Here is a 7,248-nt window from a genome sequence, read left to right as displayed (position 1 = left end):
CAGCTGAGTTAGCTGGAGGAAAAGAGAGGAGAAAAGAGCAAAATCGATAGTGCCAACATGTTGAGTTTATCTTCACATGGATGAAAGAATAAAGGAAGAAAAATAAGAGCCGATAAAACTTTTCTGAGAGAACATCTTCAAACACTGTGGGTCAGAATCTCTGACGCAAAAGATGCAAGCAGCTACACAATACGATAGCCTGAGTTAAAAAATAGAAGCCCTTGGGACAAGGCTGAGGAAAGATATAGCTCACGTAACTCCATGTGGCAAGAAATTTGAGGTCATCTTCAAATCAGCAGGGAAACCAAACTTATTTGGAGAATTACCACAAGAATAAGGACAGATTCTACTGAGAATATTTGTGAAGATCTCAGGGTCCATGTCAAGGTAACTAGCTTTGTTCATTAAAAAAACATTATGTATGATACCGTAATTAGGACACTTTTTTAATACCATTAAAGATTATATAAAATATTACATTCCAATAAAATTTGAGAATAAGGAAAGGACCCCTATCAATTAAACCTGTTCTGCAAATACTCTATATTGCATTAAGAAAAAGAAATGTATAACTACAGGGAGAAAAAAAACAACAAAATGATCATTCACAGCTACAAACTGACTATCCCTTATCTGAAATGCTTGGGACCAGATTTTTTTAAATTGTTTTGGTATTTGCATATATACATGATATTTTAATTTTTTAATATTTGCATATATATAATGAGGTATCTTAGAGATAGGCCCCAAGTCTAAACACAATATTCATTTATGTTTCATATACACCTTATAAATGTAGCCTAAGGGTAATTTTGTATATATTTTTTTTTAATAATTTTGTGTATAAAACCAAGTTTTGACTGTGTTGTGTTTTGTTTTGTTTTTTGAGACAAGGTCTCACTCTGTTCCCAGGCTGGAGTGCAATGGCATGATCATGGCTCACTGCAGCCTCAAACTGCTGGGGCTCAAGCCATCCTCCCACCTCTGCCTCCCAAGTAGCTGGCCACCACACCCAGCAAATTTTTTTTTTTTTTTTTTTAAAGAGACTAGGATCTCACTATGTTGCCAAGGCTGGTCTCCAATTCCTGGCCTCAAACAATCCTCCCACCTTGGCCTCCCACAGTGCTGAGATTACAGCTGGGATTATAGGCCAGCCACTGTACCTCGCCTTGACTGCATTTTGACTGCAACTCATCACATGAGGTCACGTGAAATTTTCCACTTGTTGCATCATGTCGGTGCTCAAAAAATTTCAGGTTTTGGATTTTCAGATTACGTGTGTTCAACCTATGACTGCCTATCTAATAAGAGTAACAATTTAGTTAGGTAGTATATCAAACACAGTGCCATTTCACTTTCCTTGTAGATACACAAAGACTCCATTCCCCAGTCCCTTGCATCTAACACAGGGGCCAACAGACTGTTGAAGAAAATACTATTATTTCCAAACTCGGCCTATAAAAAAATCTCCCATGCACAAAATTCCCGTGGCAAACTTAGAGGCCACGTCGTGAAGTCAGCTGTATTATAAGATGGAAGAAGTCTAGATCCCCAAGTCATCACTTAGAGGAGAACTATCTATAAAAATGTGAGCAAAAAATAAAAATGTTGTTAGGCCACAGATTTTAGGTAGCACTAACTACCCCGACTAACATAAGTGGTCGGTCAGTTACAAGACATCTAGATTACAAGCAATATGCTTGCTTTTACTTTCTCTGTAGCAATTAGGAAATTGGGGGCTGCAGGTGGCATGAGAGGAGATAATCTCACTCTCAATAGCAAATATTTCAAAATAAAGAGCAATAAACAAGTAATCTATACACCGTATGTTAGGAAAAATCTAGAGAAACTGACTTGTTCTCTTTATAGATAAACAGAACAAGTCAATGTTATAAAGATAAGTCTCCCCAAATTAACTTACACATTTAATGAAATTTCCCATTTAAAGTACTTTGAGCCAGGCATGGTGGTTCATGCCTGTAATCCCAGCACTTTGAGAGGCTGAATCAGGAGAATCACTTGAGACCAGGAGTTCAACACCAGCCTGGGCAACATTAGTATGACCCTGACCCAAAAAATAAAAAAGTTAGCAGGTGGCACACACCTGTAAGCCCAGCTACTTGGGAGGCTGAGCCAGGAGGATCGCTTGAGCACGAAGTTGGAGGCTTCAGTGTGCTGTGATTGCACCATTGCACTCCAGCCTGGACAACAGAGCGAGACCCTGTCTCAAAAAAAATAAAACAAACAGCCGGCTCAGTGGCTCCATGCCTATAATCCCAGCACTTTGGGAGGATGAGGCAGAAGGATCACTTGAGACCAGGAGTTCAAGACCAACCTGGACAACACAGACAACCCTGTCTCTACAATAAATAAATAAATAAAACAGTAACATCATGGCAAAAAAATAAACTGAATACATCTCACAACAGATCCAAGGATTCAGCATATGATTAAGGTGTTGTTTTAAGTTAATAAGGATAAAATAATGAATAAATGATGCTGGGAAAAACATAAACTACACGGAAAAAATAATCTTTACTTCATATCACACTCCAAAATTAGGTTATAAGCTTTTTAGAAGAACCAAGAGAAAATATCAGTGAATGTCTATAAAATCTTGAGGTAGGAAGGCATGGGAAAGAAAAAAAGATTCACAGATTTGAATTCAAAGCATAGAAAAAAATATTTGCAATATAGGACAAAAAATGCAAATCCTAACACTAAGCATCCCTAATCCAAAATCTGAAACTTATTAAGTACCAACATGACACGTTCAAAGGAAATGCTCATCGGAGCATTCTGGATTTCAGATTTTCAAATTATGGCTGCTCAACAAGTATAATGTAAATATGCAAAAATCTAAAAAAATCCAAAACACTTCTTGTCACAAGCATTTCGAATATGGGATACTTAATCTGTAGCATGTTTTTGAAGCAGGGTGAAGGCAAGGATCAAATACAACATACCTAGTAGCATCAACTTTACTCAAAGACTATAAAGGAAGAATGTTTCATATTAAAACAAGCACTGATGTTTCTGGAATAGAATGAAAAATTTACATTAATTTTAGATAAAACAGAAGACTTAAAAGAAGTGTCGTGCTTATTATATTCCTAAACACTCTGAATTATGCATAATTCCCCACTACCATACATCTGTGGAATAATTTGTGAAACAGTGTCTTAAAATATAGAGAGCTCTTGATAAAAAGAAACATGAACTCAATAGAAAACTGTTCACAATGATCACATATATCTTACTGTGAAGCAGGGGTCAGTAAATGCTGTCCATAAAGGGCCAGAGAGCAAGTATTTTAAACTTGAGGGTTAATACCCTCTTGAGTGAGCATGGCTGTGTTGCAATAAAACGTTATTTGCTAGAGCAGGTGCTGCTGGTTCCCCTACCAGCAGCATCCTAGTCACCTGTGAACTTGCTAGAAATGCAAATTTTCAGGCCTCACCCCAGAACTTCTGAATGAGAAACCCTTTTTGGGATCCACCCTGTCAGACGAGGAAAGGTGTGGAGGAAAGGTGTGTAGTTAACCCCCAGCCAGGTGATTTGCCCTTGGAGAGCAAAGGATTTCAGCCAGCACTGCAGGAGTCAATAAAGCCAAACCAAATTTGAGGCTGAAATGCCAACTGAAGTAGAATACGTGAGAAATGGCATTTTCTCCCGGAAGGCCAAGGACGCAGCAGTGCTTATGGTCTGGAGCAGGGTGGAGAAGACTACCCTCGGAGACACAAGGCCAAGGCCTTTGTGATGAAACATGGTCCAGAATGAAAAAGCTAATGCAAACGTTCTTAAATGAAGCTGGGGTATGTATGTGTTCCCTTGAACAAAGAGAAGCCAGTTTTTTAAAAAAAGCGTTAAGTGCTGGGGTGGAGGGGAGAAGATTCCTACAGGAGGAAGTGGGGGAACTAACAGAAAGAACCAGGCTGAGGTGCACAAAGGAGAACACTGTAGCCAGGAATGAAGCACAGCAGATGAAGGCAGGGCAAGAGTAGGGTCCTGCTGGCCTTCAGTCTTGGCCTCCTCCCAGTGCCCCTCCACCCTGCCCCAAAGTTTTCTAAAATGCACATCTGAACAAGTCATTCTCCTTCTGGGAGTCTGACCTTCCAAACAAAATTGAAGCCCCATGATACAGTGTCAAAGGACCTTCCCACCTCACCTCCATCACATCCTCAGCATCCCTCCAACTGTCTGGACCCAGTCACCCCCTCACATGCCTCTCCACCTCTGCCCTGTGCTCACACTGACCCTCCACCTGGAATGCCCTTCCCACCTTCTCCAGCCCAACCCTACCTTCAATCCCAAGTCCTTGAAAAGCATCCTGGAGTCTAATGTTGAGTTTGGCAACCCACCAGCCTAGTGTCAAATCATGACTCTGCTACCTGGTGACACATGACCTTGGGCAAGAAGCTGCCCTCCTGCCACACCTCAGCATCCTCAGCTGTAAGATGGGAATAATTAAATAGCTGTCCCAGAGGGCTGCCATGATTGAACGTGAGTGAACACACAAAGTGCTGGGTAGAGCACCTGGCACCCAACTGATGCTGACTTCTCTGCCCTCTTCTATACTAACGGGAACTTAGAAACCCAGAGCCTCAACATGCTCTGGGAACAGTGTTCTACCGTTAAGGATCTCATGCTCTAATGGAACATTAAGAGCAGAATTCTAGACTCAGGAGTTCACTAAGAGAAGTTACATGAGCTCCAGGTCCTTCATCGATAAAATGAAGGTCCAAAACCGCCCTGCCTGCCGGCTGTCAGAACTAGCAATAATGACCTCAAGTGCCCAGTACATAATCCACACCCACGGGTGCCACCACGGTTTCACTGGCCCTGTCACATGGAATTCACTGTCTTGTCTTCTAGGGCCCCTAAACTGCTTAGAGAGGCCCCAACAGAGAAGCGCATCGTAATAAACTGCACTCTCATTCAACTGAGAAGATGAGGGGACTGAGCTCTGTAAGAGTCACACACAGAAAAGAGGAGGCAGTCTAGACGGGTGACCTCCACCCACCCAGGTACTCAATGAGATGCCCAAGGAAGCCTGAGCCATCAGCTGCTTTAGGCACAACCTGCAGAAAGACCTCATGAGTGGAAAAGGCGTTCCTGAGCACTGACCAAAGAAAGCCACTCTCCTTCACGGAGGGAATCCATGGAGGGCCCTAGAAAGGCCTAAACCTGAGGTCAAAGGAGAGAGAAAGATAAAGGACAGAGAGACTTCCCAAGAAGACTTACATTTGCATTGAGGACAACCTCCCTGAAACATCCACTCTTTCCTTTCCAGCTCCAGTAGGGTTGGCAATAACAACTAAACATGCCTGAAACAGTCCCCTCGGGCATCTCAGTTAATGGCCACTTTCTTTCTAGGTGCTCAGGCCAGAAACCTTGGCGTGCCCCTTGACTTTCTTGGTGGTCCATCAGCAAATCTCCTCAGCCCCACCTCAGAATCAGACCACAGTCACTTCAGCCCAACACTAGCCCTCTGGCTGGTCTCCCTGCTGTGCTGCCTTCAGTCTATTCTCACATAGCACCAGCCACAGTACACTGGCTCGCTCGTTAAAAGCTAAATTGGTCCACAGCCTTTTTACCCAAAGCCCTCCCATGGCTCCCACACCCCTCAGGAGTAAAATCTACAGTATCTGGAGATAGGGCCTTTAGGAGGTAATTAAGATTAAATGAGGTCTTAAGGTGGGGCCCTGATCTGATAGGACTGGTGGTTTTATGAGAATACAAATGTGTCTATTTGAAGAAAAGGCCTTTAGTAGGTAATTAAGGTTAAATGAGGCCTTTAAGGGTGGAGTCCTAATCCGATAGGATTGGTGGTTTTATTGGAAGAGGGAGAAAGAAATGGCACGGAGAAAAGGCCACGTGAGGAGGGAGAATGTGGTCACCTACAAGGCAGGAAGAGAGCCCTCACCAGAAACCAACGTGGCCGGAACCTTGACCTTAAACTTCCCAGACTCCAGAACAGCAAGAAATAATTTTCAGTTGTTTAAGCTGCCGAGTCTGTGGTATTTCCTTATGGCAGCCTGACCAGACTAACAGACCCTCCCTCCCTGTCTACCCTTCAAAAACGTCAGCTCCCATTCCAACACTGAATACCCAGAGTCCTGCCAGACTTATTCTTCATGGCATGAAGTCCCATTGTCTCATTGTCCAGTAGGAGCTCCCTGTGAGCAGGGACTCTCCCTGTGGCATCTGGGGCACCAAGGATATTCATCGGCACAAATTAGGCACTCAAACGATGTATTAAATACGTGAAAAGCCTATGAAAGGCACAAGCTGAAAGCAGACTTCAATTATGGGAGAACTGACGACCTAGAACCTGTGACAAAATAACACGCTCTAAATAGCAAAGCCAGGGAGAAAATGAGAGAACCGCAACAGAGCACACAAAGGGCTCGCTTAAACCCGGACGCAGTAATGCACAGCTTAACCTGGAGCGGGAAGGTTCCCTACTGAAAGAATGAAAGAAAGCCCAGACACCAGGCCCTCTGAGGAGAGAACTGGAAGAACAGCAGGGTATGAAAACGAATTAAAGAGGTTATCCAGCATCAGGTATGTGACGTTTTATAAGCAAGGCCTAGAAACAAGTAAGGGGACGACTGTAAGATGTTTAAATTAAAAAAGCCTAAGAGGATTCAATAAAAATACGTTTTTAAAAAGCTTTCATTTACAAGTACAAAGCGCCATATAATTTCAAATTATTACCACTGACTTAATTCCCTTAGCCAAAATGGGAAAATTCCTTAAGCTACCAGTGGTACCAAAAATGAGTCCTCAAATCCATCCCAGGTTTGGCTATTGATGATAGCAATAGCCAACTCAGATGTGCAACACCCAGCAAACGTAGACTTGTGGCTCTGGGAGGGGAAAAAAGTGAGTTTTATTCAATAATGATTTGTTCGACAGTACATGGCACGGAGGCTGACAGAAGGATGAATGGATAGCTGTACGAGCTTGCCCCTGGGACACATAACTCATTTCCACAATGCTAGATCCACTAGACTTTGCCACGAAAATGAGATAGGGAGTGTGGCATGAAACCTAGCAAAACCCTCTACAATAATCTCGCCACGTACTTTCATAAGCATTTTTTAAATATCCTAACAGATGTTTAAACTAACCTTAATGGACTGTGCGCCACAGTCAGAGAACACAACTGTCATGTAACCGTCTAAAAAACTGTCAATACAAAAAGTTCCTAAAATACCTATTTTCTTTAAAAAAAAAAAAAAA

Source organism: Propithecus coquereli, unplaced genomic scaffold, assembly GCF_000956105.1.
Source record: "Propithecus coquereli isolate 6110/MARCELLA unplaced genomic scaffold, Pcoq_1.0 Scaffold139, whole genome shotgun sequence".
NCBI lineage: Eukaryota > Metazoa > Chordata > Mammalia > Primates > Indriidae > Propithecus > Propithecus coquereli.
Note: the sequence above shows the minus strand (reverse complement) of the source record.